The sequence below is a fragment of the Canis lupus genome, chromosome 23 (genome assembly GCF_003254725.2).
Source record: "Canis lupus dingo isolate Sandy chromosome 23, ASM325472v2, whole genome shotgun sequence".
Lineage (NCBI taxonomy): Eukaryota > Metazoa > Chordata > Mammalia > Carnivora > Canidae > Canis > Canis lupus.
Window position 1 is genome coordinate 33,215,042 of NC_064265.1, and position 11,372 is coordinate 33,226,413.

Below are 11,372 nucleotides of genomic sequence, written 5' to 3' on the forward strand. Positions count from 1 at the left end.
GATGCAGCAACATTCTTAAGAAAGAAAAAAAGAGCCCATTTTTCGAAATATGTTTAACAATAAGCAGAAAACTCTAGCTACAACCCTCATCTCAATTAACCAGATTATCTCATCCTCTGACCACTCTCACTACTAAAGTTTTAATCTACTGCTAGTTCTACGCGCTGATAAGAACCAATTAATTAAAATGCTTTGCTTCCAGAAAGTAATTTCATCATTTAACTGTATTATACTTTTATTCACCTCTTAAATATAAGATTAATGTCCTTAGAATTTACGTACCATGTACTACAATCTAATAGTTAAAAGCTAACTTTTTCATTTCTATAGCACCCAAGACCCAAGTATGCTTTTATTCCCATTTTGGAGATGAGAAAACTGAGAGGAAGAGAAGTTCAAGAACTCACCTAGGAAGGGGCTGCATTAGAATTTAACACAGGCAGTGTGACTCCAGTGCCAAGAACTCTCTTGGACAATGGCTTTCTTAGCCATTTAGCATGTGACAGTGCTTCCTTCACAAGTAAACATATTAACTTTTTCACTATCTCTAACAATGCAAGATACACAGTAAGAGATTTTCTTCCCAAAATATAATTTAAGCTCTAACAATAAAGCAGAACACAATTTAAGATGTTTTTAGCTTTTATATCCTGTGTTAGGTCATAAAAATGTCTATACATTTGCTACTTTTTACTATCTCTACTAGAAAACGTAAGAAGCCTATCTCTCTCTCTCTCAGTGCTGTAAATGAGACAGGAAAAATAATAACCTGATTCAGTCATGGTCAACAGACCTTTAAAATAAAGAAGGAATCATTTCCTCAAAAGACACAACCAGGTCATGTTCATGCTTGGCTATGTATACAGCACATTTTGTCTGCCTAAGATTGAAAAGATAGGCAATGGTGTCTCAAACCTCGACCTAGGCCCTTAAATCAATTCAACAACTATGAAGAGAAATTTTGCTAGAGCCTAAAAACAGTACAGATAATATTTAACTATTAACACTACTTTGATTAAAAAAATAGGGCAGCCCGGGTGGCTGAGCGGTTTAGCGCCGCCTTCAGCCCAGGGCCTGATCCTGGAGACCCGGGATCGAGTCCCACGTCGGGCTCCCTGCATGGAGCCTGCTTCTCCCTCTGCCTGCGTCTCTCTCTCTCTCTCTCTCTCGAATAAATAAGTAAAATATTTAAAAATAAAATAAAATAAAGGGACTCTGCTGAAAAACTCTTCTGATTTTTATCACTTTCAACACATAGTGTGTCTATAATTTGGGATGAAATGACAGGGAGAAGGCCTTAATTTTGCACATTACCCTTCCAAAGTATCTTTAATCTAACCACCTCCACAGTATTTCATGTATTATTCCCATTAGTTTGTCTTGTTGCTTTGGAGTTTTGGGTTTCAATGTCTCCCAAAAGAACAGGAGCTTAAGGGTAAAACCTATGTATTTACGATCTTTATATACTCCCTATTCGTCATGGAGTAGGCACTCAAAAATACTTATTGAAAAAAATCTTAACTGGATTCCCATCACAGAGATGAGACAACTGAGGCCTGCAGAAATTAAATATTCTACCCAAAACCACAGAACCATTATATGATGGAACAGGAAAGAAGAGTAAGTCTCCATAAAATAATCTTGGAAATGCAAAAGATTCCAACATGCAGAAATGAGGCCAAGAAGAAAAAAATAGCCTTTTACAAAATTTAGAGTTCAGGTTCTGAAAATTAGTCTGGGTTTAAATCCTGGCTCTGTCATTTATTAGCTGTACAGCTTTGGGACAATTACTCTACAACACGACACAAGATATTGTGCCATGTGACCACCACCACTCACCAGATCTTATGACAAAAATAAATGCAGCAATAAATACATCTGCAACAAATGAAAATACACAGAGTGATAAACGTTGGCTGAAGCGATCCTACAACTTAGTGCTTATTTGCTTTCTGTTTTCTCTTTGTGAGGTATCTCAAGTAGGCAACACAACACATAAAATCTAGTTAACAGTTTAAAGATTTATAAAATGGGTCTCCTGGGTGGCTCAAATGGTTAAGCGTCTGCTTTGGCTCAGGTCAAGATCCCAGGGTCCTAGGATCAAGCCCTACAGCAGGCTCCCTGCACAACAGGAGCCTCATGACACCTACCAGCATCCACTAAACTGTGGCAGGTTAACTTTTTAGCCTTTGAGTACTGTAAAATCTCAGGCCTTTTAACCACTCATGACAGGCATTAGCACATAATCAAGGTTTATTATAAATGAAGGAAAGATTCCACTTCCATATTATCAGGAAAAAGCAAAACAACTATATGCTGCCTTTAAGAGGTACACATGAAACACAGAGAGTTTTTAAGTAAATCAGTTTAAAAAAGATATACTATAGAAACAGTAAGCTCAAGAAAGTAGGGGATCCCTGGGTGGCTCAATGGTTTAGAGCCTGCCTTCAGCCCAGGGCGTGATCCTGGAGACCCGGGATCGAGTCCCACATCGGGCTCCCTGCATGGAGCCTGCTTCTCTCTCTGCCTGCCTGTGTCTCTGCCTCTATGTCTCTCATAAATAAATAAAATCTTTAAAAAGAAAAAAGAAAGTTGAAGTGGTTATATTAATATCACATAAATAGACCCAAAAACAAAGTTATTACCAGAGATAAAGAAAAATATATAATGACAAAAAGATCAAATAGTATTACATATTTCATATGCTTAATAATAGAGCTCAAAAATGAGACAAAAATTGACAGAATTAAAAGAGAAATAGTTGCATGAAAAAGGCAACTATGATTGAAATCACAGTTGGATATTTTAACCTTTCAGCAACTGATGTAACTACATACCCCTTAAAAAAAAAAAAAAAAAAGCAAATGTACAAATGATTTGAAAATGCTACCAAAACACCTTAATCTAATTGTTATTTACAGAATACTACACCCAACAACTACATAATACATTCTTTTCAACTGTGAAAAGTCCATAAAACAGTCCATAAAATGCAGTGATAAAACAAGTTTCAATAAATTTAAAGGGATTAAAATCATATTTATTTTTGGTATATATTTGGGTATATTCTCTGACCTCTAAAGGAAGTTAGAAATCAATAATGATATCTAAAATCATCCCAAATATTGAAAATTAAACACACTTTTAAGTAGTACACATGTTAAAGAAATTACAAAGCAAATGAGAAATTATTTGAAGTTGAATAACAAAAAAACAACATATCAAAATTTGTGGAATACAACAGTGCTTATAAGGAGAGTGACAGCGTTTTTTTTTTTTTTTTAAGATTTTATTTATTTATTCATGAGAGACACAGAGACAGAGAGGCAGAGACATAGGCAGAAAGAGAAGCAGGCTCCATGCAGGAAGCTGGATACAGAACTTGATCCTGGGACCCCAGGATCCCGCCCTGAGCCGAAGGGAGACACTCAACCCCTGAGCCACCCAGGTGTGCCAAGAGTGATAGTTTTTAATGTTTAAATTAGAAAACAAGAAGTATCTAAAATTTATGACCTAAGATTCCACTTTAAAGAAGCTAGAAAAAAAAAAATGTGGAAGGAAAGAAAATTATAAGGAAAAGAACAAATGATAGAGAAAACAAATGGAGAAAACTGGCAATATTATTACTTGAAAAGATAATATTGGTAACCCAAGAATGATACTGGTCAAGAAAAAAAGAAGGGACATACTAACACCACCAGAAATTAAAGAGGAGATAGCACTACAGATCCCACAGACATTAAAAGGATATTAAGGTGGGATGCCTGGGTGGCTCAGCAGTTGAGCATCTGCCTTTGGCTTAGGGCATGATCCTGGAGACCTGGGATCGAGTCCTGCATCGGGCTCCCAGCCCGGAGCCTGCTTCTCCCTCTGCTATTGTATCTCTGCCCCTCTCTCCCTTCTCTCTCTCTCTCTCTCTCTGTTTCTCATGAATAAGTAAAACCTTTTAAATAAACAAATAAATAAATAAATAGGATATCAAGGGAATCTTGTAAATCATTTATATCAATAAATGAAATGAGGTAAATAAATGTCTTTAAAAATACAACTTACCAAAACGGACAAGATGAAACAAAATAAGCCATGTGTCTACTAACAAAATTGAATGTGAATGTTACCAAAAACCTTCCCACAAAGAAAATTCCAAGTCTAGACGGTATCACTGGTGAATTCTAATAGACATTCAATTAAAAATTAGTATCAAAGCTAAAATTCTTTCAGTAAATAAAGGAGCGCCTCCCAACCTATTTTATGAGGCCATCATTATCATTATACTGAAACCTGACAACAACATTGCAACCAAAGAAAACTACAAAGCAATATCCCTCATGAATATCCTCAAATCCCTAACATTAAATAAAAAAAGGAAAATACTCTGTGACTAAGTGAAATTAACCTAGGAATCAAGGCTATTTTAACTTTTGAAAATCACCATTTATTTATCCATTCTATCACTGATAAACATCTTGTTTCTAAATTTTGGCCACTGCAAGCAAGGTTATTACGAACATTTTTATTCACGTTATCTTCGACTAAGTAGATAAAACAAATTTTTCTGCAAAATGACCATGTCAATTTATACTCCTGCGAAGAGGGAGTATACTTTCTCTACACTCTCACCAACACTTGATATTATCAGAATGCTTAATGTTCACCAATTTGATAATATGAAAGTTTCTTCTTAGAGTTTTACTTTGTACTATTCTGATTACCAAGATTTAACTCACTGCTTTTTTTTTTTTTACTCTGAGTCATGGTACACTTAGGTGAGCTCCAACTGACATTCTTAATTTAAAAAACAAAATTAGAAAAAAAAAATTAGAAAATAGAGAACACAACATAAAAGTTAAATGAAATAACATTTAACTTTTATTTCCATTTTATATGTGTTTATACCAGGTCACAGCGTAAAATGTTTTTAACTGTGAGCTCTAGCAACTTAAAAGCCATTATTATAGCTGTTTCATTATGGCAAAACTCTATAGAGACATTTGGGCAAGTTACTAGTGCACCATTCAGGCCCATAACACAAAGGATTGTATTTTATAAAGAAAGTAGGACCTGAGGTGTCCTTCAAGCACAAACTGGAAAAACAGAATTAGAAGAGGGGGAGGTGGGACACCTGGGTGCCTCAGTAGTTGAGTGTCTCTGCCTTGGGCTCAGGTCATGATCCAGGGGTCCTGGGATCGAGTTCCGCATTGGGCTCTGGACAGGGAGCACGCTTCTCTCTCTGACTATGTCTCTGCCTCTCTGTCTCTCATGAATAAAATTTTTTAAAGGGAGGGGAGGAAAAAAACCTGAGGGAAGCAGTAAGGGATGGATTACATGGAGAAAAGATCTATAAAACCAACTGGTCTATGACGTACTTAAAGCTCATTTCAAAAGAATCACATTTGTCAATAAAACAAGGTTTCTCTCAGCACTAAGATAGGAAGTAGGAGCCTATCCTCTTAACTATTGAAAACTGACCCCTCCTTCTCCAGAAATATTATCCTAATTCCTATCTTAAAATTCATCTCATTCTAGAGCTTTGCAGGAGCATTCTTTTAGATCTCTGCTTCCTACTTTTCCCTAAAGAGTCTCAAAGTAGCTGGAGACATCTTAATTCTAAAGACTTATGTTTATTCAGCTAAAAATGACTGACCAAGCCCCTACTATACCCCCTTTCTATTAAGAAATTGTGTACGCCTCACAATTTTAACCCCTTGGTTATATTCTTTAAAGTTTGATATCCTTAACTAAAACTAATTGCCTCCTCTTGAAAATCTTTTTTCAGACTCAAACCATCCCACACACCATGACCCAACTTCTGCTACCTTTTTTGTTCCACCAATAATATCCCTCCTCTGACCCTTCCAAAGAACTATTCTTTTTCCTAAGAATTTCTTCCTCACAAACTACAGACTAATCACACCACAGCAATTGCCTGGTGTAATGAGTTTGAATCTGTCACTTAATAGGAGTGTGATCTTAAGCATTAAAATCTCTTATGAGACTCAATCTCATCTCTAAAATAGGTAAAACAATAGGTATTAAGGAATAATGATAATTACATAATCTCCTATTGCCTTCCTTATTAAAGTTTTTTATTTTTAGTTTTTACTTTTAATTCCCTCTAAACGCAATATAACATTTTTATAGAGAGAGGCACTTAAAGTGAGGTACCAGGAAATGTGGGAAAGGAAAAGGTTTAAAGACAAAAAAATATGAGTAAACTTGTCAAGTGTGTTACTGGTCTCCCTCTGTGCTCTCCTATGTTCAGATTCTAAGGAGGCAAACATAAAAATACTTCTTTCCCAATGGTAAGCAAAAATCTAAGAACTCTCAATGACCCACACCCTTTAAATTCTCCTCCCTTTGACTGTGGGGAGACCTGTCAATATAAGAAGATATCATCACTCCAGTGGTTGTTGTATGGCAAATAGATTTTGTATATGTATTTAAGGTCCCTAATCAGTGGAGTGTCCCAAAAGGAAATTATCCTGGGTGTGTCTGACCAAACTGGATGAGCTTTAAAAAGGGGTCTTAAAGGAGAATCTAGAGGTCACAAAGGAAGTCAAGGGGACTGGGACCTGCTTGTCTGAATAAAAGCAACAGTCATATATGAACTGCTTATGTAGACTGTAAGCTAGCAAAAAGCTAGCAAGAGGGACTTACAACCACAAGGGTGTTAAGTCCAATTTCCACAAGGAAATTAACTATGCCAACAAGTACTGAGTTTGGAAGAACACCCTGAACCTCAGTTAAAAACTATAGCTATAGCTGACATCCTGATGAGATAGGTGAGATGCTGTACAGAGTCTAGCTACAAAGTATCCAGATCTCTCACCTGCAGAAACCTTCAATTACTGGATGTTGTTTAAGCTCCTAAATTTGTTGTACTTTGCTATACATCAAAAGAAAATGAATACACTCCCTCACTCTAGGACTAACCAGCAAAGAAAAAAATGGGAAAAGAAAACACAACTTCAGGTACCTCCATTTTGACCTCAGTCTGTACTTTCTTATGGAATAAACTCCTCTTTCTGGCTCATCTCTTAACTCAGGCAAAACACCCTACTTACTGGCAAAGCATCCCCTGATGGGAACCGAAAACTACACCCACAAGCAATAAGGACTGCCCTGAGCCAGGAAGACCCCATGTGACTGACCCTAAGACAATGACCTGACCTTCACTGCCCACTTGCACGTACCCCACCCATCTCTGATCCACATTTCCCTTACACAAACCTAAAAGTATTTTGAGCATTTTGGGGGAGAGAGTTCTCCCAGCATTGGCCTTACTGAAATAAGCTTCTCCTTTCCTGTTTCACCACCTTTTGCCTCTGCCTTTGGATTTTTGTCAGTAGCAAGTGGCTGGACCTAGTCTGATTAGGATCCCTAGAGCCAGGTGCTCTTGAACCCCTGATCCCAGACTACAAAAAGATTTATCTTCTTCTTCAAGGTGCATTAGATCTCCTCACAGCACTGATTATGAAGATAAACAGATACAGAATGGAAGCGTTAAAGGCTAAAACTGCATAAAATTTTTAAAGTTTTAACTATTAAAAAGTACTTTTTCGTACACATCTTGTTAAATAACTACCACATAACTTATTACCTTCATTTTAGTGATGAGAAAAAATGAGGTTCAAAGTGTGACATTCCAAAGATGACAAATCTAGGGAATGTTCAAAGTAATTTCAGTTCAGGGTTTTTGCCCCTACACCACAGCCCCCCTTAAGGCTTTAAAAGAGCCATTCAAATCAACGGTAATTGTATTACTGTCTTCAAAGGATGGAATGCCAGTCACGTAACTTCCCACATTTCACATCTATTTCAGTATCTCCTAGCTTTGTCAGAACATCAAAACCGAAGTGGATACTGAGAAATTTCCACTCAAAAGTAGTTTGGTTGTAAAAATGTCCACTGATAAACCACCTGAATAAACTTAAAACACATTTTGAAAAATATAAATAAAAAATTCAGCAAAACACCTGTAGGTTTTCCAGAACTTTATTTAGAAAGCAATTTGTGTTTCAAGTGTTCACAAAAACCAAAAGTAGACAATCCTTCCGGATCCTTCAATATTCTCCCCCCCTTCTGCAATTTTAAATCTGAAATCAACACTATAAATATGAAAATACAGCACAATGTATCATACAATAAATCGTTTTTATTTTCATTGTTGTGTATTATTTCCCTAGGTATATTTACCAACAAAATTTGCCATTTTCTTAAACACACGGAAAACTAAAAGGTAGAGTCTTACTCAAACCCCACATAAATCACAAATAACAGAACTTTCCCTATGCCAATTCAAGTACTTTCACACTTTATTTTCCTAAGAAGATGAAAAATAGGGTCCTTTCGAGTCACGACCACGAGAAATAAACTATATTCATCCTCTTAACATGAACTTAACAGCAAATAATTTGCTATCGTCACATTACAAACAGTATTGTTTTGGGTCTAAGCTTCCAAAACCATCCCATGATTTATACGCCCCGGGCACGATTCTCCGCAATGTGAAGAGAATCGAAAACATTTCAAATGTGGGTAGAAAGGGTGACGTGACAATCTTAAAGACCTGAACATTTTTTAAGTCCCTACAGCACACAAGAAACACCCAGCTCGGACCCTCCAATCGAGGCCCAGGACCAACTCCAGGCACTCCGGTTTCCCAGCTCTTCACCCCGCCCCCACCCCGAGAAAGGAGGGAAAACAACTTTTATTGGCCTCTTCTCCCGGGGAATTGGCAAACTAGCGGGGCAGTGCTCCGGCCTGAACACGTTTCACGGGGAGGCCTCCGTCGGGGGCGGGGAGGGCAGATAGCGGGAAAGCCCGGCTTCGACGCCCCTTCTCCCCCAGGCTCCAGCCCCCTGCCCCACCCCGCCAAGAAGACGTCTCGGCCGGCCGCCACGCTGAGCGACCCCCAGGCCCCTCCGCTGAGGCGAGCTCGTTGTCATGTGACGACGCCGCCGCTAAAACACCGCAGAAACGCAGGGCGGCGGGCGGCGGGCGGCTTTCGCACCAGCCCGCCTCGGCCCGGCCCCGCCGGGCGCGGGCGAGTCCCGAGAGTCCGGGCGGGGAGGGGGGGCGGACGGAGGGCGGAGGGCGGGCTTGGCGGCGGGCCCGAGCGCGCCACAAAGGCTTCCGCGCCCGTCGCTGTAGTGCCCGAGCGGGCGGGGGCACAATTTTCGGGCCCGCGGGAGGGGTGGGGAGGAACGAGGGCTCAGAGGTGCCCGCCGCGCCCACAGGCGCCCCCCCCGGCCGCCCGGTCGGCCAGCGGCTGCCGCGCCCCGCACAGGCCCGCGCGGCCTCCCTCCCCCGCGCGGGGCCCGCGCCCGGCCCGCCCGCCCGCTCCTCGCTCGCGCTCCCTCGCTCTCTCGCTCTCGCCCGGCCTCCATCTTGGATCCGCGCTTCCAGCCCCCGCGCCGCTGCCGCCGCATTCCCCCTTTCCCGCCCCCCGCCGCCGTCGCCGCCGCCCGCACTCACCTCAGCTGCCCATCCGGGCGCCGCCGGCCGTCGACCTAGTTTCCCCCCAAAAGTCTCCGGTGTGTTATTCCCGATGTGGGGGGGTTGTTACGGGGTGGTCGCCGGGGGTTCGGGAGCGGGGGCCGCGCCTTCAACGGAGCTGCAATCCTAACCCGCCATCTGGTGGCATTTTCCACACGCCAATGGCGCCGCTGCAGACTTGGGTCCGGACCGCCCTCTGCTGGCCGCGACGCTTACTGCCTGGCTGACGGGACGGGCCTGCCCGGAAAGGGGAGGGAGCTGAGGCGCGAGCTGGGGGCCGCGGCGGGGACGCGCGCAAACGCTTTCCTGTGGGGATTGCACGCACGCGCACCAGCGGGGCGGGAAACGTGGCTGCTGCGTGGAGGCTCCGCCCCCGCACGGAGCGGGCGCCCCGCTCAGCCAATCGCCATCGGCGGATGCCTCTCGGTGAGGGCGTGGGGCTGGGGCTGGGGCCGCCCGAGGCTGGCGGAAGGACGGCCACGGTGGCGCCTGCGCGCCCCTCTAGCCGAGTAGCTGCCCGCCATTTTCGGAGCTTTTCCGAGACCTGGGAGGGAGACCCGCCCCCGGCGCCTTCACCGAGGCCCCTCCCCGGGTCTGGAGACTGGTGCTTCCCTGCGGCTCCGCCTGACTTCGCGCGGCTCCCTCCCCGCGTCCTGGGCGCGTTCTGCGGCAACGGGAGGGTGTAGCGGAGCCAAAGCCGCCTCCCGCCTCTCCGGGGTGTAAAGAGGGCCTCCGAGCTTAGCACTGTATTAGCTGCTCATTGTTGACTGTTGGCAAGGCGCTTTCGCGAGGGAGGGTGAAAAGGTTTTGAGAACTGTGCAGGCCCTCCCGCGCCGAGGTAAACGCTACAGTGCCTGCCCCGCGCCGATTGGCGTCGTCCCTGCCTCTGTAAAGCGGAGCCTCTCTAGTGCCGGCTTTGCATAAGGCGGCAGCATTGGCTAGTTAGTGAGGAAGGAATGCAGCTAGACTGGGAAAACACCGCCTCGGCTCTGGAATGCGATTTCTCTCCCCCACAGCGGTAAGGACGGCTTTCAGGGGCTCGGAGACGGACGGGAGAAGGTACTAACGTGAGATCGTGACCCAAACCTGCCCTTGAACGGCGCCTCTTCTACCCGCCTTTCCGTGGCTCGCCTCCTCAACTTTGCAATACCAAAAGTGAATTCTTCATCTCCCAGGTCATCAGCCCCATTTACGACTAAATTCTCTGTTGCTAGAGCCCGCTCTGTTTTAATATTGCCTTAGAAGCGCTCAATTCCTTTACAGTCTTCAGAGCCAGTCTCCAGTAAGTTACCCCTATTTCTGGTTTCTTTCCCAAAAGGTCACAAAGTGTGTGGCTGTTTGACTGGAGGAAGTCGCAACCAACCTTGTTGGGTATGAATTCGTGACTGGAGATACACATATATGTGTGTGTATACTAATATATATTAATATTAGTATATATATACACACACACACACTCATCTCTGGTTAATTTATTTTGTATTCTCTGCAAAGATTGTTGGCAGCTTTCCCTGTTATTAAAGATGCTAGTCTCAATCCATGCTTATAGATATGACTTCATTTAGTTTTCCTGGGATCAAAGCTATGAGACTACAAATTCTCCGATTTGATATTCTCTCCATCTTGAAATGTCTGTAGTCCCATGTTGTTTGTGATCTCAAAAATTCTCACCAAATAAACCTGTTCTCCCCGTCTTTCCAAAGCCAGTCCTCCTTGGACTGCCTATGCCATCCCTTCCCACCTCCTTACACCAGTACATTTGTAAGGTCTTGTATCTTCAATGTCCTTATCCACCAGCTGCTTCTGTTTTTCAACACAGTTTCCATTGTCTTTTTAAAAATTTCAGTGCTACTATTCTCTCCAGTTACTGTACT

The 11,372-nt window shown here is 42.8% G+C and overlaps 1 protein-coding gene across 5 annotated transcripts in view; it reads right to left on the reverse strand.

The window, feature by feature from the left end:
* The window catches only part of STAG1 (stromal antigen 1), a 393,923-nt gene extending 384,098 nt beyond the window's left edge, over nucleotides 1-9,825 (reverse strand). For 3 of the 5 annotated variants that reach the window (XM_049099673.1, XM_049099671.1, XM_049099670.1), the window contains exon 1: nucleotides 9,478-9,734. The gene's annotated coding sequence lies outside the window, so the exon portion shown is untranslated. Of the gene's footprint in view, nucleotides 1-9,477 lie in introns of all 5 variants that reach the window. The other 2 variants (XM_025449001.3, XM_035704782.2) reach the window with 2 other exon arrangements.
* Between the last annotated feature and the right edge of the window lie 1,547 nt (nucleotides 9,826-11,372).